Source organism: Rhinoderma darwinii, unplaced genomic scaffold (genome assembly GCF_050947455.1).
Source record: "Rhinoderma darwinii isolate aRhiDar2 unplaced genomic scaffold, aRhiDar2.hap1 Scaffold_1961, whole genome shotgun sequence".
Lineage (NCBI taxonomy): Eukaryota > Metazoa > Chordata > Amphibia > Anura > Rhinodermatidae > Rhinoderma > Rhinoderma darwinii.
The window spans coordinates 15,648-41,400 of record NW_027462325.1 but is presented as its reverse complement, the minus strand read 5'-3'; the positions used below and the strand labels follow the sequence as shown (position 1 = coordinate 41,400).

At 47.8% G+C, this 25,753-nt stretch overlaps 17 non-coding genes across 17 annotated transcripts; all 17 read right to left on the bottom strand.

Annotated features, from left to right (window-relative positions):
• Window positions 1-973: 973 nt before the first annotated feature.
• LOC142700832 (U2 spliceosomal RNA) lies at window positions 974-1,164 on the bottom strand. Its single transcript, XR_012866715.1, has one exon. It is a non-coding gene; the product is annotated as a U2 spliceosomal RNA (small nuclear RNA).
• A 1,304-nt stretch (window positions 1,165-2,468) lies between these two features.
• Window positions 2,469-2,659, bottom strand: LOC142700831 (U2 spliceosomal RNA). Its single transcript, XR_012866714.1, has one exon. It is a non-coding gene; the product is annotated as a U2 spliceosomal RNA (small nuclear RNA).
• A 1,292-nt stretch (window positions 2,660-3,951) lies between these two features.
• LOC142700830 (U2 spliceosomal RNA) lies at window positions 3,952-4,142 on the bottom strand. Its single transcript, XR_012866713.1, has one exon. It is a non-coding gene; the product is annotated as a U2 spliceosomal RNA (small nuclear RNA).
• A 1,288-nt stretch (window positions 4,143-5,430) lies between these two features.
• Window positions 5,431-5,621, bottom strand: LOC142700828 (U2 spliceosomal RNA). The gene has a single exon (XR_012866711.1). It is a non-coding gene; the product is annotated as a U2 spliceosomal RNA (small nuclear RNA).
• Window positions 5,622-6,913: 1,292 nt separating this feature from the next.
• On the bottom strand, window positions 6,914-7,104 carry LOC142700827 (U2 spliceosomal RNA). Its single transcript, XR_012866710.1, has one exon. It is a non-coding gene; the product is annotated as a U2 spliceosomal RNA (small nuclear RNA).
• Window positions 7,105-8,392: 1,288 nt separating this feature from the next.
• Window positions 8,393-8,583, bottom strand: LOC142700826 (U2 spliceosomal RNA). Its single transcript, XR_012866709.1, has one exon. It is a non-coding gene; the product is annotated as a U2 spliceosomal RNA (small nuclear RNA).
• A 1,283-nt stretch (window positions 8,584-9,866) lies between these two features.
• Window positions 9,867-10,057, bottom strand: LOC142700825 (U2 spliceosomal RNA). Its single transcript, XR_012866708.1, has one exon. It is a non-coding gene; the product is annotated as a U2 spliceosomal RNA (small nuclear RNA).
• Window positions 10,058-11,357: 1,300 nt separating this feature from the next.
• Window positions 11,358-11,548, bottom strand: LOC142700823 (U2 spliceosomal RNA). Its single transcript, XR_012866707.1, has one exon. It is a non-coding gene; the product is annotated as a U2 spliceosomal RNA (small nuclear RNA).
• Window positions 11,549-12,836: 1,288 nt separating this feature from the next.
• Window positions 12,837-13,027, bottom strand: LOC142700822 (U2 spliceosomal RNA). The gene has a single exon (XR_012866706.1). It is a non-coding gene; the product is annotated as a U2 spliceosomal RNA (small nuclear RNA).
• A 1,284-nt stretch (window positions 13,028-14,311) lies between these two features.
• Window positions 14,312-14,502, bottom strand: LOC142700821 (U2 spliceosomal RNA). Its single transcript, XR_012866705.1, has one exon. It is a non-coding gene; the product is annotated as a U2 spliceosomal RNA (small nuclear RNA).
• Window positions 14,503-15,786: 1,284 nt separating this feature from the next.
• On the bottom strand, window positions 15,787-15,977 carry LOC142700820 (U2 spliceosomal RNA). Its single transcript, XR_012866704.1, has one exon. It is a non-coding gene; the product is annotated as a U2 spliceosomal RNA (small nuclear RNA).
• Window positions 15,978-17,265: 1,288 nt separating this feature from the next.
• On the bottom strand, window positions 17,266-17,456 carry LOC142700819 (U2 spliceosomal RNA). Its single transcript, XR_012866703.1, has one exon. It is a non-coding gene; the product is annotated as a U2 spliceosomal RNA (small nuclear RNA).
• Window positions 17,457-18,740: 1,284 nt separating this feature from the next.
• Window positions 18,741-18,931, bottom strand: LOC142700818 (U2 spliceosomal RNA). Its single transcript, XR_012866702.1, has one exon. It is a non-coding gene; the product is annotated as a U2 spliceosomal RNA (small nuclear RNA).
• Window positions 18,932-20,239: 1,308 nt separating this feature from the next.
• LOC142700816 (U2 spliceosomal RNA) lies at window positions 20,240-20,430 on the bottom strand. The gene has a single exon (XR_012866700.1). It is a non-coding gene; the product is annotated as a U2 spliceosomal RNA (small nuclear RNA).
• A 1,280-nt stretch (window positions 20,431-21,710) lies between these two features.
• LOC142700815 (U2 spliceosomal RNA) lies at window positions 21,711-21,901 on the bottom strand. Its single transcript, XR_012866699.1, has one exon. It is a non-coding gene; the product is annotated as a U2 spliceosomal RNA (small nuclear RNA).
• Window positions 21,902-23,209: 1,308 nt separating this feature from the next.
• LOC142700814 (U2 spliceosomal RNA) lies at window positions 23,210-23,400 on the bottom strand. Its single transcript, XR_012866698.1, has one exon. It is a non-coding gene; the product is annotated as a U2 spliceosomal RNA (small nuclear RNA).
• Window positions 23,401-24,692: 1,292 nt separating this feature from the next.
• LOC142700812 (U2 spliceosomal RNA) lies at window positions 24,693-24,883 on the bottom strand. Its single transcript, XR_012866697.1, has one exon. It is a non-coding gene; the product is annotated as a U2 spliceosomal RNA (small nuclear RNA).
• Between the last annotated feature and the right edge of the window lie 870 nt (window positions 24,884-25,753).

Here is a 25,753-nt window from a genome sequence, read left to right as displayed (position 1 = left end):
TCAGCTGTAATCCAGTCCAGTCCAGTGCTGCCTGCTGAGCAGCACTGACCAACACTGCCTGGGCCCAGGCTTTTATCTCTGAGGCCCCATTATGATGTCAGAAAGCTGGCTCTGGAATCCTGAGGGCTCCACTATGACACGTGCAAAGTTCCGTCTGAACTTTATATAAGACGGTGAGGCTCAGTCAGTCACTCAGTGTTGCCTGAGAGGGCAACACTGCAACAGCCGGCCGCCAGGCTGTCTTTTTTTTGCACAGCTAGTTGCCTCCAGGAGGCCACAAGAGGGAGACAAGGGACTGCAAAATGGAAAATAGGCATCCACCAACTTTACAGACAACTTCTCCTTGCTCCTACAACCTCCATCCTTGCACAGTTTGTTATTCTTCTAGGTAACATAGTAACAAATCCAAATTGCTGCTCTCTTTGTAGGCAAGCAAGGCTTTGTTGCAACTGCAATTCTTACTTCTTCTTGAAATGTAGGGACGACAGTACATTCCATCACATCCATCTAGTGTACACAGGTAGGTCCATTGTGGCGGGCAGGCGAGCGGGCGGGCTGCTTTATTGGCTGTTTGCTGTTCCCCTACTCCACTCCACTATTTGACTGTTGTGCTGCATCAATCAATCAATCAATCAATCAATCAATCAATCAATCAATCAATCAATCAATCAATCAGTGGCTGGCTCAGGTGCAGCTCTTTAACTTACCTAAAAGGGAGGGCGGAGAGAAGACAAGGAAGGTGAATGAGGTGTTCCAATGTGAAATGCCGGAAACACAGAAACACAGACGACACACAACAAGAGGTGGCAATCTATTCATTAATTGCATTTAATCAATGAGCTCATTATCACTCATGCATTGTCCAACAGGTGTTGAAATAATGGGATTAAAAGGGGAGATCCCTTCAGAAAGACAGAAACAATAGCAAAGACAAAAAACACTTTTGGAATCTGCTTTTAGTCAACACATAAGGAAAGGGTGCACCGGTCCTGGAAATACTGCAATACCAGGTCAATGCGTGGAGTGGACAGAGCAAGCTCTATTTCCATCTCCCTGTTCTAAAAATCCATTTAATATATGGTCCCCAGATAGGGGACGTATCAGATATTAAACTGATAAGAACAGATACTACACTTGATCTTAGCCAAAAGGCCGAGAAGCGATAACCCGAACGGGCCGCGCGTTGCCCGAGCCTGCCCGATACTGCTGTTCAGCCCTTGCAGCGATTCAGCCTACTTCTAGGCAATTCCATGGGGCCCTGCAGGCTCACACACTCACAGCTACACGGGAGGTGAATAAAGGCCGGAGAGGAAGCCAGACAGGATTTGCTTCTTTTGCTTGCACCACAATGCAGTGCTGAAAGAGGAGGAATCTACATAAAAACGCCTTCCTGGCAACGCCCAAATGCCCTGCTGCCATGCAGATAAACACTGGCAGCGGCAGCAAGTGCATGCCCACAGCCACCCCTTGTTCCTTCACACCTTGTATCAGCTGTAATCCAGTCCAGTCCAGTGCTGCCTGCTGAGCAGCACTGACCAACACTGCCTGGGCCCAGGCTTTTATCTCTGAGGCCCCATTATGATGTCAGAAAGCTGGCTCTGGAATCCTGAGGGCTCCACTATGACACGTGCAAAGTTCCGTCTGAACTTTATATAAGACGGTGAGGCTCAGTCAGTCACTCAGTGTTGCCTGAGAGGGCAACACTGCAACAGCCGGCCGCCAGGCTGTCTTTTTTTTGCACAGCTAGTTGCCTCCAGGAGGCCACAAGAGGGAGACAAGGGACTGCAAAATGGAAAATAGGCATCCACCAACTTTACAGACAACTTCTCCTTGCTCCTACAACCTCCATCCTTGCACAGTTTGTTATTCTTCTAGGTAACATAGTAACAAATCCAAATTGCTGCTCTCTTTGTAGGCAAGCAAGGCTTTGTTGCAACTGCAATTCTTACTTCTTCTTGAAATGTAGGGACGACAGTACATTCCATCACATCCATCTAGTGTACACAGGTAGGTCCATTGTGGCGGGCAGGCGAGCGGGCGGGCTGCTTTATTGGCTGTTTGCTGTTCCCCTACTCCACTCCACTATTTGACTGTTGTGCTGCATCAATCAATCAATCAATCAATCAATCAATCAATCAATCAATCAATCAATCAATCAATCAATCAATCAGTGGCTGGCTCAGGTGCAGCTCTTTAACTTACCTAAAAGGGAGGGCGGAGAGAAGACAAGGAAGGTGAATGAGGTGTTCCAATGTGAAATGCCGGAAACACAGAAACACAGACGACACACAACAAGAGGTGGCAATCTATTCATTAATTGCATTTAATCAATGAGCTCATTATCACTCATGCATTGTCCAACAGGTGTTGAAATAATGGGATTAAAAGGGGAGATCCCTTCAGAAAGACAGAAACAATAGCAAAGACAAAAAACACTTTTGGAATCTGCTTTTAGTCAACACATAAGGAAAGGGTGCACCGGTCCTGGAAATACTGCAATACCAGGTCAATGCGTGGAGTGGACAGAGCAAGCTCTATTTCCATCTCCCTGTTCTAAAAATCCATTTAATATATGGTCCCCAGATAGGGGACGTATCAGATATTAAACTGATAAGAACAGATACTACACTTGATCTTAGCCAAAAGGCCGAGAAGCGATAACCCGAACGGGCCGCGCGTTGCCCGAGCCTGCCCGATACTGCTGTTCAGCCCTTGCAGCGATTCAGCCTACTTCTAGGCAATTCCATGGGGCCCTGCAGGCTCACACACTCACAGCTACACGGGAGGTGAATAAAGGCCGGAGAGGAAGCCAGACAGGATTTGCTTCTTTTGCTTGCACCACAATGCAGTGCTGAAAGAGGAGGAATCTACATAAAAACGCCTTCCTGGCAACGCCCAAATGCCCTGCTGCCATGCAGATAAACACTGGCAGCGGCAGCAAGTGCATGCCCACAGCCACCCCTTGTTCCTTCACACCTTGTATCAGCTGTAATCCAGTCCAGTCCAGTGCTGCCTGCTGAGCAGCACTGACCAACACTGCCTGGGCCCAGGCTTTTATCTCTGAGGCCCCATTATGATGTCAGAAAGCTGGCTCTGGAATCCTGAGGGCTCCACTATGACACGTGCAAAGTTCCGTCTGAACTTTATATAAGACGGTGAGGCTCAGTCAGTCACTCAGTGTTGCCTGAGAGGGCAACACTGCAACAGCCGGCCGCCAGGCTGTCTTTTTTTTGCACAGCTAGTTGCCTCCAGGAGGCCACAAGAGGGAGACAAGGGACTGCAAAATGGAAAATAGGCATCCACCAACTTTACAGACAACTTCTCCTTGCTCCTACAACCTCCATCCTTGCACAGTTTGTTATTCTTCTAGGTAACATAGTAACAAATCCAAATTGCTGCTCTCTTTGTAGGCAAGCAAGGCTTTGTTGCAACTGCAATTCTTACTTCTTCTTGAAATGTAGGGACGACAGTACATTCCATCACATCCATCTAGTGTACACAGGTAGGTCCATTGTGGCGGGCAGGCGAGCGGGCGGGCTGCTTTATTGGCTGTTTGCTGTTCCCCTACTCCACTCCACTATTTGACTGTTGTGCTGCATCAATCAATCAATCAATCAATCAATCAATCAATCAATCAATCAATCAATCAATCAGTGGCTGGCTCAGGTGCAGCTCTTTAACTTACCTAAAAGGGAGGGCGGAGAGAAGACAAGGAAGGTGAATGAGGTGTTCCAATGTGAAATGCCGGAAACACAGAAACACAGACGACACACAACAAGAGGTGGCAATCTATTCATTAATTGCATTTAATCAATGAGCTCATTATCACTCATGCATTGTCCAACAGGTGTTGAAATAATGGGATTAAAAGGGGAGATCCCTTCAGAAAGACAGAAACAATAGCAAAGACAAAAAACACTTTTGGAATCTGCTTTTAGTCAACACATAAGGAAAGGGTGCACCGGTCCTGGAAATACTGCAATACCAGGTCAATGCGTGGAGTGGACAGAGCAAGCTCTATTTCCATCTCCCTGTTCTAAAAATCCATTTAATATATGGTCCCCAGATAGGGGACGTATCAGATATTAAACTGATAAGAACAGATACTACACTTGATCTTAGCCAAAAGGCCGAGAAGCGATAACCCGAACGGGCCGCGCGTTGCCCGAGCCTGCCCGATACTGCTGTTCAGCCCTTGCAGCGATTCAGCCTACTTCTAGGCAATTCCATGGGGCCCTGCAGGCTCACACACTCACAGCTACACGGGAGGTGAATAAAGGCCGGAGAGGAAGCCAGACAGGATTTGCTTCTTTTGCTTGCACCACAATGCAGTGCTGAAAGAGGAGGAATCTACATAAAAACGCCTTCCTGGCAACGCCCAAATGCCCTGCTGCCATGCAGATAAACACTGGCAGCGGCAGCAAGTGCATGCCCACAGCCACCCCTTGTTCCTTCACACCTTGTATCAGCTGTAATCCAGTCCAGTCCAGTGCTGCCTGCTGAGCAGCACTGACCAACACTGCCTGGGCCCAGGCTTTTATCTCTGAGGCCCCATTATGATGTCAGAAAGCTGGCTCTGGAATCCTGAGGGCTCCACTATGACACGTGCAAAGTTCCGTCTGAACTTTATATAAGACGGTGAGGCTCAGTCAGTCACTCAGTGTTGCCTGAGAGGGCAACACTGCAACAGCCGGCCGCCAGGCTGTCTTTTTTTTGCACAGCTAGTTGCCTCCAGGAGGCCACAAGAGGGAGACAAGGGACTGCAAAATGGAAAATAGGCATCCACCAACTTTACAGACAACTTCTCCTTGCTCCTACAACCTCCATCCTTGCACAGTTTGTTATTCTTCTAGGTAACATAGTAACAAATCCAAATTGCTGCTCTCTTTGTAGGCAAGCAAGGCTTTGTTGCAACTGCAATTCTTACTTCTTCTTGAAATGTAGGGACGACAGTACATTCCATCACATCCATCTAGTGTACACAGGTAGGTCCATTGTGGCGGGCAGGCGAGCGGGCGGGCTGCTTTATTGGCTGTTTGCTGTTCCCCTACTCCACTCCACTATTTGACTGTTGTGCTGCATCAATCAATCAATCAATCAATCAATCAATCAATCAATCAATCAATCAATCAGTGGCTGGCTCAGGTGCAGCTCTTTAACTTACCTAAAAGGGAGGGCGGAGAGAAGACAAGGAAGGTGAATGAGGTGTTCCAATGTGAAATGCCGGAAACACAGAAACACAGACGACACACAACAAGAGGTGGCAATCTATTCATTAATTGCATTTAATCAATGAGCTCATTATCACTCATGCATTGTCCAACAGGTGTTGAAATAATGGGATTAAAAGGGGAGATCCCTTCAGAAAGACAGAAACAATAGCAAAGACAAAAAACACTTTTGGAATCTGCTTTTAGTCAACACATAAGGAAAGGGTGCACCGGTCCTGGAAATACTGCAATACCAGGTCAATGCGTGGAGTGGACAGAGCAAGCTCTATTTCCATCTCCCTGTTCTAAAAATCCATTTAATATATGGTCCCCAGATAGGGGACGTATCAGATATTAAACTGATAAGAACAGATACTACACTTGATCTTAGCCAAAAGGCCGAGAAGCGATAACCCGAACGGGCCGCGCGTTGCCCGAGCCTGCCCGATACTGCTGTTCAGCCCTTGCAGCGATTCAGCCTACTTCTAGGCAATTCCATGGGGCCCTGCAGGCTCACACACTCACAGCTACACGGGAGGTGAATAAAGGCCGGAGAGGAAGCCAGACAGGATTTGCTTCTTTTGCTTGCACCACAATGCAGTGCTGAAAGAGGAGGAATCTACATAAAAACGCCTTCCTGGCAACGCCCAAATGCCCTGCTGCCATGCAGATAAACACTGGCAGCGGCAGCAAGTGCATGCCCACAGCCACCCCTTGTTCCTTCACACCTTGTATCAGCTGTAATCCAGTCCAGTCCAGTGCTGCCTGCTGAGCAGCACTGACCAACACTGCCTGGGCCCAGGCTTTTATCTCTGAGGCCCCATTATGATGTCAGAAAGCTGGCTCTGGAATCCTGAGGGCTCCACTATGACACGTGCAAAGTTCCGTCTGAACTTTATATAAGACGGTGAGGCTCAGTCAGTCACTCAGTGTTGCCTGAGAGGGCAACACTGCAACAGCCGGCCGCCAGGCTGTCTTTTTTTTGCACAGCTAGTTGCCTCCAGGAGGCCACAAGAGGGAGACAAGGGACTGCAAAATGGAAAATAGGCATCCACCAACTTTACAGACAACTTCTCCTTGCTCCTACAACCTCCATCCTTGCACAGTTTGTTATTCTTCTAGGTAACATAGTAACAAATCCAAATTGCTGCTCTCTTTGTAGGCAAGCAAGGCTTTGTTGCAACTGCAATTCTTACTTCTTCTTGAAATGTAGGGACGACAGTACATTCCATCACATCCATCTAGTGTACACAGGTAGGTCCATTGTGGCGGGCAGGCGAGCGGGCGGGCTGCTTTATTGGCTGTTTGCTGTTCCCCTACTCCACTCCACTATTTGACTGTTGTGCTGCATCAATCAATCAATCAATCAATCAATCAATCAATCAATCAATCAATCAATCAATCAGTGGCTGGCTCAGGTGCAGCTCTTTAACTTACCTAAAAGGGAGGGCGGAGAGAAGACAAGGAAGGTGAATGAGGTGTTCCAATGTGAAATGCCGGAAACACAGAAACACAGACGACACACAACAAGAGGTGGCAATCTATTCATTAATTGCATTTAATCAATGAGCTCATTATCACTCATGCATTGTCCAACAGGTGTTGAAATAATGGGATTAAAAGGGGAGATCCCTTCAGAAAGACAGAAACAATAGCAAAGACAAAAAACACTTTTGGAATCTGCTTTTAGTCAACACATAAGGAAAGGGTGCACCGGTCCTGGAAATACTGCAATACCAGGTCAATGCGTGGAGTGGACAGAGCAAGCTCTATTTCCATCTCCCTGTTCTAAAAATCCATTTAATATATGGTCCCCAGATAGGGGACGTATCAGATATTAAACTGATAAGAACAGATACTACACTTGATCTTAGCCAAAAGGCCGAGAAGCGATAACCCGAACGGGCCGCGCGTTGCCCGAGCCTGCCCGATACTGCTGTTCAGCCCTTGCAGCGATTCAGCCTACTTCTAGGCAATTCCATGGGGCCCTGCAGGCTCACACACTCACAGCTACACGGGAGGTGAATAAAGGCCGGAGAGGAAGCCAGACAGGATTTGCTTCTTTTGCTTGCACCACAATGCAGTGCTGAAAGAGGAGGAATCTACATAAAAACGCCTTCCTGGCAACGCCCAAATGCCCTGCTGCCATGCAGATAAACACTGGCAGCGGCAGCAAGTGCATGCCCACAGCCACCCCTTGTTCCTTCACACCTTGTATCAGCTGTAATCCAGTCCAGTCCAGTGCTGCCTGCTGAGCAGCACTGACCAACACTGCCTGGGCCCAGGCTTTTATCTCTGAGGCCCCATTATGATGTCAGAAAGCTGGCTCTGGAATCCTGAGGGCTCCACTATGACACGTGCAAAGTTCCGTCTGAACTTTATATAAGACGGTGAGGCTCAGTCAGTCACTCAGTGTTGCCTGAGAGGGCAACACTGCAACAGCCGGCCGCCAGGCTGTCTTTTTTTTGCACAGCTAGTTGCCTCCAGGAGGCCACAAGAGGGAGACAAGGGACTGCAAAATGGAAAATAGGCATCCACCAACTTTACAGACAACTTCTCCTTGCTCCTACAACCTCCATCCTTGCACAGTTTGTTATTCTTCTAGGTAACATAGTAACAAATCCAAATTGCTGCTCTCTTTGTAGGCAAGCAAGGCTTTGTTGCAACTGCAATTCTTACTTCTTCTTGAAATGTAGGGACGACAGTACATTCCATCACATCCATCTAGTGTACACAGGTAGGTCCATTGTGGCGGGCAGGCGAGCGGGCGGGCTGCTTTATTGGCTGTTTGCTGTTCCCCTACTCCACTCCACTATTTGACTGTTGTGCTGCATCAATCAATCAATCAATCAATCAATCAATCGATCAATCAATCAATCAATCAGTGGCTGGCTCAGGTGCAGCTCTTTAACTTACCTAAAAGGGAGGGCGGAGAGAAGACAAGGAAGGTGAATGAGGTGTTCCAATGTGAAATGCCGGAAACACAGAAACACAGACGACACACAACAAGAGGTGGCAATCTATTCATTAATTGCATTTAATCAATGAGCTCATTATCACTCATGCATTGTCCAACAGGTGTTGAAATAATGGGATTAAAAGGGGAGATCCCTTCAGAAAGACAGAAACAATAGCAAAGACAAAAAACACTTTTGGAATCTGCTTTTAGTCAACACATAAGGAAAGGGTGCACCGGTCCTGGAAATACTGCAATACCAGGTCAATGCGTGGAGTGGACAGAGCAAGCTCTATTTCCATCTCCCTGTTCTAAAAATCCATTTAATATATGGTCCCCAGATAGGGGACGTATCAGATATTAAACTGATAAGAACAGATACTACACTTGATCTTAGCCAAAAGGCCGAGAAGCGATAACCCGAACGGGCCGCGCGTTGCCCGAGCCTGCCCGATACTGCTGTTCAGCCCTTGCAGCGATTCAGCCTACTTCTAGGCAATTCCATGGGGCCCTGCAGGCTCACACACTCACAGCTACACGGGAGGTGAATAAAGGCCGGAGAGGAAGCCAGACAGGATTTGCTTCTTTTGCTTGCACCACAATGCAGTGCTGAAAGAGGAGGAATCTACATAAAAACGCCTTCCTGGCAACGCCCAAATGCCCTGCTGCCATGCAGATAAACACTGGCAGCGGCAGCAAGTGCATGCCCACAGCCACCCCTTGTTCCTTCACACCTTGTATCAGCTGTAATCCAGTCCAGTCCAGTGCTGCCTGCTGAGCAGCACTGACCAACACTGCCTGGGCCCAGGCTTTTATCTCTGAGGCCCCATTATGATGTCAGAAAGCTGGCTCTGGAATCCTGAGGGCTCCACTATGACACGTGCAAAGTTCCGTCTGAACTTTATATAAGACGGTGAGGCTCAGTCAGTCACTCAGTGTTGCCTGAGAGGGCAACACTGCAACAGCCGGCCGCCAGGCTGTCTTTTTTTTGCACAGCTAGTTGCCTCCAGGAGGCCACAAGAGGGAGACAAGGGACTGCAAAATGGAAAATAGGCATCCACCAACTTTACAGACAACTTCTCCTTGCTCCTACAACCTCCATCCTTGCACAGTTTGTTATTCTTCTAGGTAACATAGTAACAAATCCAAATTGCTGCTCTCTTTGTAGGCAAGCAAGGCTTTGTTGCAACTGCAATTCTTACTTCTTCTTGAAATGTAGGGACGACAGTACATTCCATCACATCCATCTAGTGTACACAGGTAGGTCCATTGTGGCGGGCAGGCGAGCGGGCGGGCTGCTTTATTGGCTGTTTGCTGTTCCCCTACTCCACTCCACTATTTGACTGTTGTGCTGCATCAATCAATCAATCAATCAATCAATCGATCAATCAATCAATCAATCAGTGGCTGGCTCAGGTGCAGCTCTTTAACTTACCTAAAAGGGAGGGCGGAGAGAAGACAAGGAAGGTGAATGAGGTGTTCCAATGTGAAATGCCGGAAACACAGAAACACAGACGACACACAACAAGAGGTGGCAATCTATTCATTAATTGCATTTAATCAATGAGCTCATTATCACTCATGCATTGTCCAACAGGTGTTGAAATAATGGGATTAAAAGGGGAGATCCCTTCAGAAAGACAGAAACAATAGCAAAGACAAAAAACACTTTTGAATCTGCTTTTAGTCAACACATAAGGAAAGGGTGCACCGGTCCTGGAAATACTGCAATACCAGGTCAATGCGTGGAGTGGACAGAGCAAGCTCTATTTCCATCTCCCTGTTCTAAAAATCCATTTAATATATGGTCCCCAGATAGGGGACGTATCAGATATTAAACTGATAAGAACAGATACTACACTTGATCTTAGCCAAAAGGCCGAGAAGCGATAACCCGAACGGGCCGCGCGTTGCCCGAGCCTGCCCGATACTGCTGTTCAGCCCTTGCAGCGATTCAGCCTACTTCTAGGCAATTCCATGGGGCCCTGCAGGCTCACACACTCACAGCTACACGGGAGGTGAATAAAGGCCGGAGAGGAAGCCAGACAGGATTTGCTTCTTTTGCTTGCACCACAATGCAGTGCTGAAAGAGGAGGAATCTACATAAAAACGCCTTCCTGGCAACGCCCAAATGCCCTGCTGCCATGCAGATAAACACTGGCAGCGGCAGCAAGTGCATGCCCACAGCCACCCCTTGTTCCTTCACACCTTGTATCAGCTGTAATCCAGTCCAGTCCAGTGCTGCCTGCTGAGCAGCACTGACCAACACTGCCTGGGCCCAGGCTTTTATCTCTGAGGCCCCATTATGATGTCAGAAAGCTGGCTCTGGAATCCTGAGGGCTCCACTATGACACGTGCAAAGTTCCGTCTGAACTTTATATAAGACGGTGAGGCTCAGTCAGTCACTCAGTGTTGCCTGAGAGGGCAACACTGCAACAGCCGGCCGCCAGGCTGTCTTTTTTTTGCACAGCTAGTTGCCTCCAGGAGGCCACAAGAGGGAGACAAGGGACTGCAAAATGGAAAATAGGCATCCACCAACTTTACAGACAACTTCTCCTTGCTCCTACAACCTCCATCCTTGCACAGTTTGTTATTCTTCTAGGTAACATAGTAACAAATCCAAATTGCTGCTCTCTTTGTAGGCAAGCAAGGCTTTGTTGCAACTGCAATTCTTACTTCTTCTTGAAATGTAGGGACGACAGTACATTCCATCACATCCATCTAGTGTACACAGGTAGGTCCATTGTGGCGGGCAGGCGAGCGGGCGGGCTGCTTTATTGGCTGTTTGCTGTTCCCCTACTCCACTCCACTATTTGACTGTTGTGCTGCATCAATCAATCAATCAATCAATCAATCAATCAATCAATCAATCAATCAATCAATCAATCAATCAGTGGCTGGCTCAGGTGCAGCTCTTTAACTTACCTAAAAGGGAGGGCGGAGAGAAGACAAGGAAGGTGAATGAGGTGTTCCAATGTGAAATGCCGGAAACACAGAAACACAGACGACACACAACAAGAGGTGGCAATCTATTCATTAATTGCATTTAATCAATGAGCTCATTATCACTCATGCATTGTCCAACAGGTGTTGAAATAATGGGATTAAAAGGGGAGATCCCTTCAGAAAGACAGAAACAATAGCAAAGACAAAAAACACTTTTGGAATCTGCTTTTAGTCAACACATAAGGAAAGGGTGCACCGGTCCTGGAAATACTGCAATACCAGGTCAATGCGTGGAGTGGACAGAGCAAGCTCTATTTCCATCTCCCTGTTCTAAAAATCCATTTAATATATGGTCCCCAGATAGGGGACGTATCAGATATTAAACTGATAAGAACAGATACTACACTTGATCTTAGCCAAAAGGCCGAGAAGCGATAACCCGAACGGGCCGCGCGTTGCCCGAGCCTGCCCGATACTGCTGTTCAGCCCTTGCAGCGATTCAGCCTACTTCTAGGCAATTCCATGGGGCCCTGCAGGCTCACACACTCACAGCTACACGGGAGGTGAATAAAGGCCGGAGAGGAAGCCAGACAGGATTTGCTTCTTTTGCTTGCACCACAATGCAGTGCTGAAAGAGGAGGAATCTACATAAAAACGCCTTCCTGGCAACGCCCAAATGCCCTGCTGCCATGCAGATAAACACTGGCAGCGGCAGCAAGTGCATGCCCACAGCCACCCCTTGTTCCTTCACACCTTGTATCAGCTGTAATCCAGTCCAGTCCAGTGCTGCCTGCTGAGCAGCACTGACCAACACTGCCTGGGCCCAGGCTTTTATCTCTGAGGCCCCATTATGATGTCAGAAAGCTGGCTCTGGAATCCTGAGGGCTCCACTATGACACGTGCAAAGTTCCGTCTGAACTTTATATAAGACGGTGAGGCTCAGTCAGTCACTCAGTGTTGCCTGAGAGGGCAACACTGCAACAGCCGGCCGCCAGGCTGTCTTTTTTTTGCACAGCTAGTTGCCTCCAGGAGGCCACAAGAGGGAGACAAGGGACTGCAAAATGGAAAATAGGCATCCACCAACTTTACAGACAACTTCTCCTTGCTCCTACAACCTCCATCCTTGCACAGTTTGTTATTCTTCTAGGTAACATAGTAACAAATCCAAATTGCTGCTCTCTTTGTAGGCAAGCAAGGCTTTGTTGCAACTGCAATTCTTACTTCTTCTTGAAATGTAGGGACGACAGTACATTCCATCACATCCATCTAGTGTACACAGGTAGGTCCATTGTGGCGGGCAGGCGAGCGGGCGGGCTGCTTTATTGGCTGTTTGCTGTTCCCCTACTCCACTCCACTATTTGACTGTTGTGCTGCATCAATCAATCAATCAATCAATCAATCAATCAATCAATCAATCAATCAATCAGTGGCTGGCTCAGGTGCAGCTCTTTAACTTACCTAAAAGGGAGGGCGGAGAGAAGACAAGGAAGGTGAATGAGGTGTTCCAATGTGAAATGCCGGAAACACAGAAACACAGACGACACACAACAAGAGGTGGCAATCTATTCATTAATTGCATTTAATCAATGAGCTCATTATCACTCATGCATTGTCCAACAGGTGTTGAAATAATGGGATTAAAAGGGGAGATCCCTTCAGAAAGACAGAAACAATAGCAAAGACAAAAAACACTTTTGGAATCTGCTTTTAGTCAACACATAAGGAAAGGGTGCACCGGTCCTGGAAATACTGCAATACCAGGTCAATGCGTGGAGTGGACAGAGCAAGCTCTATTTCCATCTCCCTGTTCTAAAAATCCATTTAATATATGGTCCCCAGATAGGGGACGTATCAGATATTAAACTGATAAGAACAGATACTACACTTGATCTTAGCCAAAAGGCCGAGAAGCGATAACCCGAACGGGCCGCGCGTTGCCCGAGCCTGCCCGATACTGCTGTTCAGCCCTTGCAGCGATTCAGCCTACTTCTAGGCAATTCCATGGGGCCCTGCAGGCTCACACACTCACAGCTACACGGGAGGTGAATAAAGGCCGGAGAGGAAGCCAGACAGGATTTGCTTCTTTTGCTTGCACCACAATGCAGTGCTGAAAGAGGAGGAATCTACATAAAAACGCCTTCCTGGCAACGCCCAAATGCCCTGCTGCCATGCAGATAAACACTGGCAGCGGCAGCAAGTGCATGCCCACAGCCACCCCTTGTTCCTTCACACCTTGTATCAGCTGTAATCCAGTCCAGTCCAGTGCTGCCTGCTGAGCAGCACTGACCAACACTGCCTGGGCCCAGGCTTTTATCTCTGAGGCCCCATTATGATGTCAGAAAGCTGGCTCTGGAATCCTGAGGGCTCCACTATGACACGTGCAAAGTTCCGTCTGAACTTTATATAAGACGGTGAGGCTCAGTCAGTCACTCAGTGTTGCCTGAGAGGGCAACACTGCAACAGCCGGCCGCCAGGCTGTCTTTTTTTTGCACAGCTAGTTGCCTCCAGGAGGCCACAAGAGGGAGACAAGGGACTGCAAAATGGAAAATAGGCATCCACCAACTTTACAGACAACTTCTCCTTGCTCCTACAACCTCCATCCTTGCACAGTTTGTTATTCTTCTAGGTAACATAGTAACAAATCCAAATTGCTGCTCTCTTTGTAGGCAAGCAAGGCTTTGTTGCAACTGCAATTCTTACTTCTTCTTGAAATGTAGGGACGACAGTACATTCCATCACATCCATCTAGTGTACACAGGTAGGTCCATTGTGGCGGGCAGGCGAGCGGGCGGGCTGCTTTATTGGCTGTTTGCTGTTCCCCTACTCCACTCCACTATTTGACTGTTGTGCTGCATCAATCAATCAATCAATCAATCAATCAATCAATCAATCAATCAATCAGTGGCTGGCTCAGGTGCAGCTCTTTAACTTACCTAAAAGGGAGGGCGGAGAGAAGACAAGGAAGGTGAATGAGGTGTTCCAATGTGAAATGCCGGAAACACAGAAACACAGACGACACACAACAAGAGGTGGCAATCTATTCATTAATTGCATTTAATCAATGAGCTCATTATCACTCATGCATTGTCCAACAGGTGTTGAAATAATGGGATTAAAAGGGGAGATCCCTTCAGAAAGACAGAAACAATAGCAAAGACAAAAAACACTTTTGGAATCTGCTTTTAGTCAACACATAAGGAAAGGGTGCACCGGTCCTGGAAATACTGCAATACCAGGTCAATGCGTGGAGTGGACAGAGCAAGCTCTATTTCCATCTCCCTGTTCTAAAAATCCATTTAATATATGGTCCCCAGATAGGGGACGTATCAGATATTAAACTGATAAGAACAGATACTACACTTGATCTTAGCCAAAAGGCCGAGAAGCGATAACCCGAACGGGCCGCGCGTTGCCCGAGCCTGCCCGATACTGCTGTTCAGCCCTTGCAGCGATTCAGCCTACTTCTAGGCAATTCCATGGGGCCCTGCAGGCTCACACACTCACAGCTACACGGGAGGTGAATAAAGGCCGGAGAGGAAGCCAGACAGGATTTGCTTCTTTTGCTTGCACCACAATGCAGTGCTGAAAGAGGAGGAATCTACATAAAAACGCCTTCCTGGCAACGCCCAAATGCCCTGCTGCCATGCAGATAAACACTGGCAGCGGCAGCAAGTGCATGCCCACAGCCACCCCTTGTTCCTTCACACCTTGTATCAGCTGTAATCCAGTCCAGTCCAGTGCTGCCTGCTGAGCAGCACTGACCAACACTGCCTGGGCCCAGGCTTTTATCTCTGAGGCCCCATTATGATGTCAGAAAGCTGGCTCTGGAATCCTGAGGGCTCCACTATGACACGTGCAAAGTTCCGTCTGAACTTTATATAAGACGGTGAGGCTCAGTCAGTCACTCAGTGTTGCCTGAGAGGGCAACACTGCAACAGCCGGCCGCCAGGCTGTCTTTTTTTTGCACAGCTAGTTGCCTCCAGGAGGCCACAAGAGGGAGACAAGGGACTGCAAAATGGAAAATAGGCATCCACCAACTTTACAGACAACTTCTCCTTGCTCCTACAACCTCCATCCTTGCACAGTTTGTTATTCTTCTAGGTAACATAGTAACAAATCCAAATTGCTGCTCTCTTTGTAGGCAAGCAAGGCTTTGTTGCAACTGCAATTCTTACTTCTTCTTGAAATGTAGGGACGACAGTACATTCCATCACATCCATCTAGTGTACACAGGTAGGTCCATTGTGGCGGGCAGGCGAGCGGGCGGGCTGCTTTATTGGCTGTTTGCTGTTCCCCTACTCCACTCCACTATTTGACTGTTGTGCTGCATCAATCAATCAATCAATCAATCAATCAATCAATCAATCAATCAATCAGTGGCTGGCTCAGGTGCAGCTCTTTAACTTACCTAAAAGGGAGGGCGGAGAGAAGACAAGGAAGGTGAATGAGGTGTTCCAATGTGAAATGCCGGAAACACAGAAACACAGACGACACACAACAAGAGGTGGCAATCTATTCATTAATTGCATTTAATCAATGAGCTCATTATCACTCATGCATTGTCCAACAGGTGTTGAAATAATGGGATTAAAAGGGGAGATCCCTTCAGAAAGACAGAAACAATAGCAAAGACAAAAAACACTTTTGGAATCTGCTTTTAGTCAACACATAAGGAAAGGGTGCACCGGTCCTGGAAATACTGCAATACCAGGTCAATGCGTGGAGTGGACAGAGCAAGCTCTATTTCCATCTCCCTGTTCTAAAAATCCATTTAATATATGGTCCCCAGATAGGGGACGTATCAGATATTAAACTGATAAGAACAGATACTACACTTGATCTTAGCCAAAAGGCCGAGAAGCGATAACCCGAACGGGCCGCGCGTTGCCCGAGCCTGCCCGATACTGCTGTTCAGCCCTTGCAGCGATTCAGCCTACTTCTAGGCAATTCCATGGGGCCCTGCAGGCTCACACACTCACAGCTACACGGGAGGTGAATAAAGGCCGGAGAGGAAGCCAGACAGGATTTGCTTCTTTTGCTTGCACCACAATGCAGTGCTGAAAGAGGAGGAATCTACATAAAAACGCCTTCCTGGCAACGCCCAAATGCCCTGCTGCCATGCAGATAAACACTGGCAGCGGCAGCAAGTGCATGCCCACAGGCACCCCTTGTTCCTTCACACCTTGTATCAGCTGTAATCCAGTCCAGTCCAGTGCTGCCTGCTGAGCAGCACTGACCAACACTGCCTGGGCCCAGGCTTTTATCTCTGAGGCCCCATTATGATGTCAGAAAGCTGGCTCTGGAATCCTGAGGGCTCCACTATGACACGTGCAAAGTTCCGTCTGAACTTTATATAAGACGGTGAGGCTCAGTCAGTCACTCAGTGTTGCCTGAGAGGGCAACACTGCAACAGCCGGCCGCCAGGCTGTCTTTTTTTTGCACAGCTAGTTGCCTCCAGGAGGCCACAAGAGGGAGACAAGGGACTGCAAAATGGAAAATAGGCATCCACCAACTTTACAGACAACTTCTCCTTGCTCCTACAACCTCCATCCTTGCACAGTTTGTTATTCTTCTAGGTAACATAGTAACAAATCCAAATTGCTGCTCTCTTTGTAGGCAAGCAAGGCTTTGTTGCAACTGCAATTCTTACTTCTTCTTGAAATGTAGGGACGACAGTACATTCCATCACATCCATCTAGTGTACACAGGTAGGTCCATTGTGGCGGGCAGGCGAGCGGGCGGGCTGCTTTATTGGCTGTTTGCTGTTCCCCTACTCCACTCCACTATTTGACTGTTGTGCTGCATCAATCAATCAATCAATCAATCAATCAATCAATCAATCAATCAATCAATCAGTGGCTGGCTCAGGTGCAGCTCTTTAACTTACCTAAAAGGGAGGGCGGAGAGAAGACAAGGAAGGTGAATGAGGTGTTCCAATGTGAAATGCCGGAAACACAGAAACACAGACGACACACAACAAGAGGTGGCAATCTATTCATTAATTGCATTTAATCAATGAGCTCATTATCACTCATGCATTGTCCAACAGGTGTTGAAATAATGGGATTAAAAGGGGAGATCCCTTCAGAAAGACAGAAACAATAGCAAAGACAAAAAACACTTTTGGAATCTGCTTTTAGTCAACACATAAGGAAAGGGTGCACCGGTCCTGGAAATACTGCAATACCAGGTCAATGCGTGGAGTGGACAGAGCAAGCTCTATTTCCATCTCCCTGTTCTAAAAATCCATTTAATATATGGTCCCCAGATAGGGGACGTATCAGATATTAAACTGATAAGAACAGATACTACACTTGATCTTAGCCAAAAGGCCGAGAAGCGATAACCCGAACGGGCCGCGCGTTGCCCGAGCCTGCCCGATACTGCTGTTCAGCCCTTGCAGCGATTCAGCCTACTTCTAGGCAATTCCATGGGGCCCTGCAGGCTCACACACTCACAGCTACACGGGAGGTGAATAAAGGCCGGAGAGGAAGCCAGACAGGATTTGCTTCTTTTGCTTGCACCACAATGCAGTGCTGAAAGAGGAGGAATCTACATAAAAACGCCTTCCTGGCAACGCCCAAATGCCCTGCTGCCATGCAGATAAACACTGGCAGCGGCAGCAAGTGCATGCCCACAGCCACCCCTTGTTCCTTCACACCTTGTATCAGCTGTAATCCAGTCCAGTCCAGTGCTGCCTGCTGAGCAGCACTGACCAACACTGCCTGGGCCCAGGCTTTTATCTCTGAGGCCCCATTATGATGTCAGAAAGCTGGCTCTGGAATCCTGAGGGCTCCACTATGACACGTGCAAAGTTCCGTCTGAACTTTATATAAGACGGTGAGGCTCAGTCAGTCACTCAGTGTTGCCTGAGAGGGCAACACTGCAACAGCCGGCCGCCAGGCTGTCTTTTTTTTGCACAGCTAGTTGCCTCCAGGAGGCCACAAGAGGGAGACAAGGGACTGCAAAATGGAAAATAGGCATCCACCAACTTTACAGACAACTTCTCCTTGCTCCTACAACCTCCATCCTTGCACAGTTTGTTATTCTTCTAGGTAACATAGTAACAAATCCAAATTGCTGCTCTCTTTGTAGGCAAGCAAGGCTTTGTTACATCTGCAATTCTTACTTCTTCTTGAAATGTAGGGACGACAGTACATTCCATCACATCCATCTAGTGTACACAGGTAGGTCCATTGTGGCGGGCAGGCGAGCGGGCGGGCTGCTTTATTGGCTGTTTGCTGTTCCCCTACTCCACTCCACTATTTGACTGTTGTGCTGCATCAATCAATCAATCAATCAATCAATCAATCAATCAATCAATCAATCAGTGGCTGGCTCAGGTGCAGCTCTTTAACTTACCTAAAAGGGAGGGCGGAGAGAAGACAAGGAAGGTGAATGAGGTGTTCCAATGTGAAATGCCGGAAACACAGAAACACAGACGACACACAACAAGAGGTGGCAATCTATTCATTAATTGCATTTAATCAATGAGCTCATTATCACTCATGCATTGTCCAACAGGTGTTGAAATAATGGGATTAAAAGGGGAGATCCCTTCAGAAAGACAGAAACAATAGCAAAGACAAAAAACACTTTTGGAATCTGCTTTTAGTCAACACATAAGGAAAGGGTGCACCGGTCCTGGAAATACTGCAATACCAGGTCAATGCGTGGAGTGGACAGAGCAAGCTCTATTTCCATCTCCCTGTTCTAAAAATCCATTTAATATATGGTCCCCAGATAGGGGACGTATCAGATATTAAACTGATAAGAACAGATACTACACTTGATCTTAGCCAAAAGGCCGAGAAGCGATAACCCGAACGGGCCGCGCGTTGCCCGAGCCTGCCCGATACTGCTGTTCAGCCCTTGCAGCGATTCAGCCTACTTCTAGGCAATTCCATGGGGCCCTGCAGGCTCACACACTCACAGCTACACGGGAGGTGAATAAAGGCCGGAGAGGAAGCCAGACAGGATTTGCTTCTTTTGCTTGCACCACAATGCAGTGCTGAAAGAGGAGGAATCTACATAAAAACGCCTTCCTGGCAACGCCCAAATGCCCTGCTGCCATGCAGATAAACACTGGCAGCGGCAGCAAGTGCATGCCCACAGCCACCCCTTGTTCCTTCACACCTTGTATCAGCTGTAATCCAGTCCAGTCCAGTGCTGCCTGCTGAGCAGCACTGACCAACACTGCCTGGGCCCAGGCTTTTATCTCTGAGGCCCCATTATGATGTCAGAAAGCTGGCTCTGGAATCCTGAGGGCTCCACTATGACACGTGCAAAGTTCCGTCTGAACTTTATATAAGACGGTGAGGCTCAGTCAGTCACTCAGTGTTGCCTGAGAGGGCAACACTGCAACAGCCGGCCGCCAGGCTGTCTTTTTTTTGCACAGCTAGTTGCCTCCAGGAGGCCACAAGAGGGAGACAAGGGACTGCAAAATGGAAAATAGGCATCCACCAACTTTACAGACAACTTCTCCTTGCTCCTACAACCTCCATCCTTGCACAGTTTGTTATTCTTCTAGGTAACATAGTAACAAATCCAAATTGCTGCTCTCTTTGTAGGCAAGCAAGGCTTTGTTGCAACTGCAATTCTTACTTCTTCTTGAAATGTAGGGACGACAGTACATTCCATCACATCCATCTAGTGTACACAGGTAGGTCCATTGTGGCGGGCAGGCGAGCGGGCGGGCTGCTTTATTGGCTGTTTGCTGTTCCCCTACTCCACTCCACTATTTGACTGTTGTGCTGCATCAATCAATCAATCAATCAATCAATCAATCAATCAATCAATCAATCAATCAATCAATCAATCAATCAATCAGTGGCTGGCTCAGGTGCAGCTCTTTAACTTACCTAAAAGGGAGGGCGGAGAGAAGACAAGGAAGGTGAATGAGGTGTTCCAATGTGAAATGCCGGAAACACAGAAACACAGACGACACACAACAAGAGGTGGCAATCTATTCATTAATTGCATTTAATCAATGAGCTCATTATCACTCATGCATTGTCCAACAGGTGTTGAAATAATGGGATTAAAAGGGGAGATCCCTTCAGAAAGACAGAAACAATAGCAAAGACAAAAAACACTTTTGGAATCTGCTTTTAGTCAACACATAAGGAAAGGGTGCACCGGTCCTGGAAATACTGCAATACCAGGTCAATGCGTGGAGTGGACAGAGCAAGCTCTATTTCCATCTCCCTGTTCTAAAAATCCATTTAATATATGGTCCCCAGATAGGGGACGTATCAGATATTAAACTGATAAGAACAGATACTACACTTGATCTTAGCCAAAAGGCCGAGAAGCGATAACCCGAACGGGCCGCGCGTTGCCCGAGCCTGCCCGATACTGCTGTTCAGCCCTTGCAGCGATTCAGCCTACTTCTAGGCAATTCCATGGGGCCCTGCAGGCTCACACACTCACAGCTACACGGGAGGTGAATAAAGGCCGGAGAGGAAGCCAGACAGGATTTGCTTCTTTTGCTTGCACCACAATGCAGTGCTGAAAGAGGAGGAATCTACATAAAAACGCCTTCCTGGCAACGCCCAAATGCCCTGCTGCCATGCAGATAAACACTGGCAGCGGCAGCAAGTGCATGCCCACAGCCACCCCTTGTTCCTTCACACCTTGTATCAGCTGTAATCCAGTCCAGTCCAGTGCTGCCTGCTGAGCAGCACTGACCAACACTGCCTGGGCCCAGGCTTTTATCTCTGAGGCCCCATTATGATGTCAGAAAGCTGGCTCTGGAATCCTGAGGGCTCCACTATGACACGTGCAAAGTTCCGTCTGAACTTTATATAAGACGGTGAGGCTCAGTCAGTCACTCAGTGTTGCCTGAGAGGGCAACACTGCAACAGCCGGCCGCCAGGCTGTCTTTTTTTTGCACAGCTAGTTGCCTCCAGGAGGCCACAAGAGGGAGACAAGGGACTGCAAAATGGAAAATAGGCATCCACCAACTTTACAGACAACTTCTCCTTGCTCCTACAACCTCCATCCTTGCACAGTTTGTTATTCTTCTAGGTAACATAGTAACAAATCCAAATTGCTGCTCTCTTTGTAGGCAAGCAAGGCTTTGTTGCAACTGCAATTCTTACTTCTTCTTGAAATGTAGGGACGACAGTACATTCCATCACATCCATCTAGTGTACACAGGTAGGTCCATTGTGGCGGGCAGGCGAGCGGGCGGGCTGCTTTATTGGCTGTTTGCTGTTCCCCTACTCCACTCCACTATTTGACTGTTGTGCTGCATCAATCAATCAATCAATCAATCAATCAATCAATCAATCAATCAGTGGCTGGCTCAGGTGCAGCTCTTTAACTTACCTAAAAGGGAGGGCGGAGAGAAGACAAGGAAGGTGAATGAGGTGTTCCAATGTGAAATGCCGGAAACACAGAAACACAGACGACACACAACAAGAGGTGGCAATCTATTCATTAATTGCATTTAATCAATGAGCTCATTATCACTCATGCATTGTCCAACAGGTGTTGAAATAATGGGATTAAAAGGGGAGATCCCTTCAGAAAGACAGAAACAATAGCAAAGACAAAAAACACTTTTGGAATCTGCTTTTAGTCAACACATAAGGAAAGGGTGCACCGGTCCTGGAAATACTGCAATACCAGGTCAATGCGTGGAGTGGACAGAGCAAGCTCTATTTCCATCTCCCTGTTCTAAAAATCCATTTAATATATGGTCCCCAGATAGGGGACGTATCAGATATTAAACTGATAAGAACAGATACTACACTTGATCTTAGCCAAAAGGCCGAGAAGCGATAACCCGAACGGGCCGCGCGTTGCCCGAGCCTGCCCGATACTGCTGTTCAGCCCTTGCAGCGATTCAGCCTACTTCTAGGCAATTCCATGGGGCCCTGCAGGCTCACACACTCACAGCTACACGGGAGGTGAATAAAGGCCGGAGAGGAAGCCAGACAGGATTTGCTTCTTTTGCTTGCACCACAATGCAGTGCTGAAAGAGGAGGAATCTACATAAAAACGCCTTCCTGGCAACGCCCAAATGCCCTGCTGCCATGCAGATAAACACTGGCAGCGGCAGCAAGTGCAAGCCCACAGCCACCCCTTGTTCCTTCACACCTTGTATCAGCTGTAATCCAGTCCAGTCCAGTGCTGCCTGCTGAGCAGCACTGACCAACACTGCCTGGGCCCAGGCTTTTATCTCTGAGGCCCCATTATGATGTCAGAAAGCTGGCTCTGGAATCCTGAGGGCTCCACTATGACACGTGCAAAGTTCCGTCTGAACTTTATATAAGACGGTGAGGCTCAGTCAGTCACTCAGTGTTGCCTGAGAGGGCAACACTGCAACAGCCGGCCGCCAGGCTGTCTTTTTTTTGCACAGCTAGTTGCCTCCAGGAGGCCACAAGAGGGAGACAAGGGACTGCAAAATGGAAAATAGGCATCCACCAACTTTACAGACAACTTCTCCTTGCTCCTACAACCTCCATCCTTGCACAGTTTGTTATTCTTCTAGGTAACATAGTAACAAATCCAAATTGCTGCTCTCTTTGTAGGCAAGCAAGGCTTTGTTGCAACTGCAATTCTTACTTCTTCTTGAAATGTAGGGACGACAGTACATTCCATCACATCCATCTAGTGTACACAGGTAGGTCCATTGTGGCGGGCAGGCGAGCGGGCGGGCTGCTTTATTGGCTGTTTGCTGTTCCCCTACTCCACTCCACTATTTGACTGTTGTGCTGCATCAATCAATCAATCAATCAATCAATCAATCAATCAATCAATCAATCAATCAATCAATCAATCAATCAATCAGTGGCTGGCTCAGGTGCAGCTCTTTAACTTACCTAAAAGGGAGGGCGGAGAGAAGACAAGGAAGGTGAATGAGGTGTTCCAATGTGAAATGCCGGAAACACAGAAACACAGACGACACACAACAAGAGGTGGCAATCTATTCATTAATTGCATTTAATCAATGAGCTCATTATCACTCATGCATTGTCCAACAGGTGTTGAAATAATGGGATTAAAAGGGGAGATCCCTTCAGAAAGACAGAAACAATAGCAAAGACAAAAAACACTTTTGGAATCTGCTTTTAGTCAACACATAAGGAAAGGGTGCACCGGTCCTGGAAATACTGCAATACCAGGTCAATGCGTGGAGTGGACAGAGCAAGCTCTATTTCCATCTCCCTGTTCTAAAAATCCATTTAATATATGGTCCCCAGATAGGGGACGTATCAGATATTAAACTGATAAGAACAGATACTACACTTGATCTTAGCCAAAAGGCCGAGAAGCGATAACCCGAACGGGCCGCGCGTTGCCCGAGCCTGCCCGATACTGCTGTTCAGCCCTTGCAGCGATTCAGCCTACTTCTAGGCAATTCCATGGGGCCCTGCAGGCTCACACACTCACAGCTACACGGGAGGTGAATAAAGGCCGGAGAGGAAGCCAGACAGGATTTGCTTCTTTTGCTTGCACCACAATGCAGTGCTGAAAGAGGAGGAATCTACATAAAAACGCCTTCCTGGCAACGCCCAAATGCCCTGCTGCCATGCAGATAAACACTGGCAGCGGCAGCAAGTGCATGCCCACAGCCACCCCTTGTTCCTTCACACCTTGTATCAGCTGTAATCCAGTCCAGTCCAGTGCTGCCTGCTGAGCAGCACTGACCAACACTGCCTGGGCCCAGGCTTTTATCTCTGAGGCCCCATTATGATGTCAGAAAGCTGGCTCTGGAATCCTGAGGGCTCCACTATGACACGTGCAAAGTTCCGTCTGAACTTTATATAAGACGGTGAGGCTCAGTCAGTCACTCAGTGTTGCCTGAGAGGGCAACACTGCAACAGCCGGCCGCCAGGCTGTCTTTTTTTTGCACAGCTAGTTGCCTCCAGGAGGCCACAAGAGGGAGACAAGGGACTGCAAAATGGAAAATAGGCATCCACCAACTTTACAGACAACTTCTCCTTGCTCCTACAACCTCCATCCTTGCACAGTTTGTTATTCTTCTAGGTAACATAGTAACAAATCCAAATTGCTGCTCTCTTTGTAGGCAAGCAAGGCTTTGTTGCAACTGCAATTCTTACTTCTTCTTGAAATGTAGGGACGACAGTACATTCCATCACATCCATCTAGTGTACACAGGTAGGTCCATTGTGGCGGGCAGGCGAGCGGGCGGGCTGCTTTATTGGCTGTTTGCTGTTCCCCTACTCCACTCCACTATTTGACTGTTGTGCTGCATCAATCAATCAATCAATCAATCAATCAATCAATCAATCAATCAATCAATCAATCAGTGGCTGGCTCAGGTGCAGCTCTTTAACTTACCTAAAAGGGAGGGCGGAGAGAAGACAAGGAAGGTGAATGAGGTGTTCCAATGTGAAATGCCGGAAACACAGAAACACAGACGACACACAACAAGAGGTGGCAATCTATTCATTAATTGCATTTAATCAATGAGCTCATTATCACTCATGCATTGTCCAACAGGTGTTGAAATAATGGGATTAAAAGGGGAGATCCCTTCAGAAAGACAGAAACAATAGCAAAGACAAAAAACACTTTTGGAATCTGCTTTTAGTCAACACATAAGGAAAGGGTGCACCGGTCCTGGAAATACTGCAATACCAGGTCAATGCGTGGAGTGGACAGAGCAAGCTCTATTTCCATCTCCCTGTTCTAAAAATCCATTTAATATATGGTCCCCAGATAGGGGACGTATCAGATATTAAACTGATAAGAACAGATACTACACTTGATCTTAGCCAAAAGGCCGAGAAGCGATAACCCGAACGGGCCGCGCGTTGCCCGAGCCTGCCCGATACTGCTGTTCAGCCCTTGCAGCGATTCAGCCTACTTCTAGGCAATTCCATGGGGCCCTGCAGGCTCACACACTCACAGCTACACGGGAGGTGAATAAAGGCCGGAGAGGAAGCCAGACAGGATTTGCTTCTTTTGCTTGCACCACAATGCAGTGCTGAAAGAGGAGGAATCTACATAAAAACGCCTTCCTGGCAACGCCCAAATGCCCTGCTGCCATGCAGATAAACACTGGCAGCGGCAGCAAGTGCATGCCCACAGCCACCCCTTGTTCCTTCACACCTTGTATCAGCTGTAATCCAGTCCAGTCCAGTGCTGCCTGCTGAGCAGCACTGACCAACACTGCCTGGGCCCAGGCTTTTATCTCTGAGGCCCCATTATGATGTCAGAAAGCTGGCTCTGGAATCCTGAGGGCTCCACTATGACACGTGCAAAGTTCCGTCTGAACTTTATATAAGACGGTGAGGCTCAGTCAGTCACTCAGTGTTGCCTGAGAGGGCAACACTGCAACAGCCGGCCGCCAGGCTGTCTTTTTTTTGCACAGCTAGTTGCCTCCAGGAGGCCACAAGAGGGAGACAAGGGACTGCAAAATGGAAAATAGGCATCCACCAACTTTACAGACAACTTCTCCTTGCTCCTACAACCTCCATCCTTGCACAGTTTGTTATTCTTCTAGGTAACATAGTAACAAATCCAAATTGCTGCTCTCTTTGTAGGCAAGCAAGGCTTTGTTGCAACTGCAATTCTTACTTCTTCTTGAAATGTAGGGACGACAGTACATTCCATCACATCCATCTAGTGTACACAGGTAGGTCCATTGTGGCGGGCAGGCGAG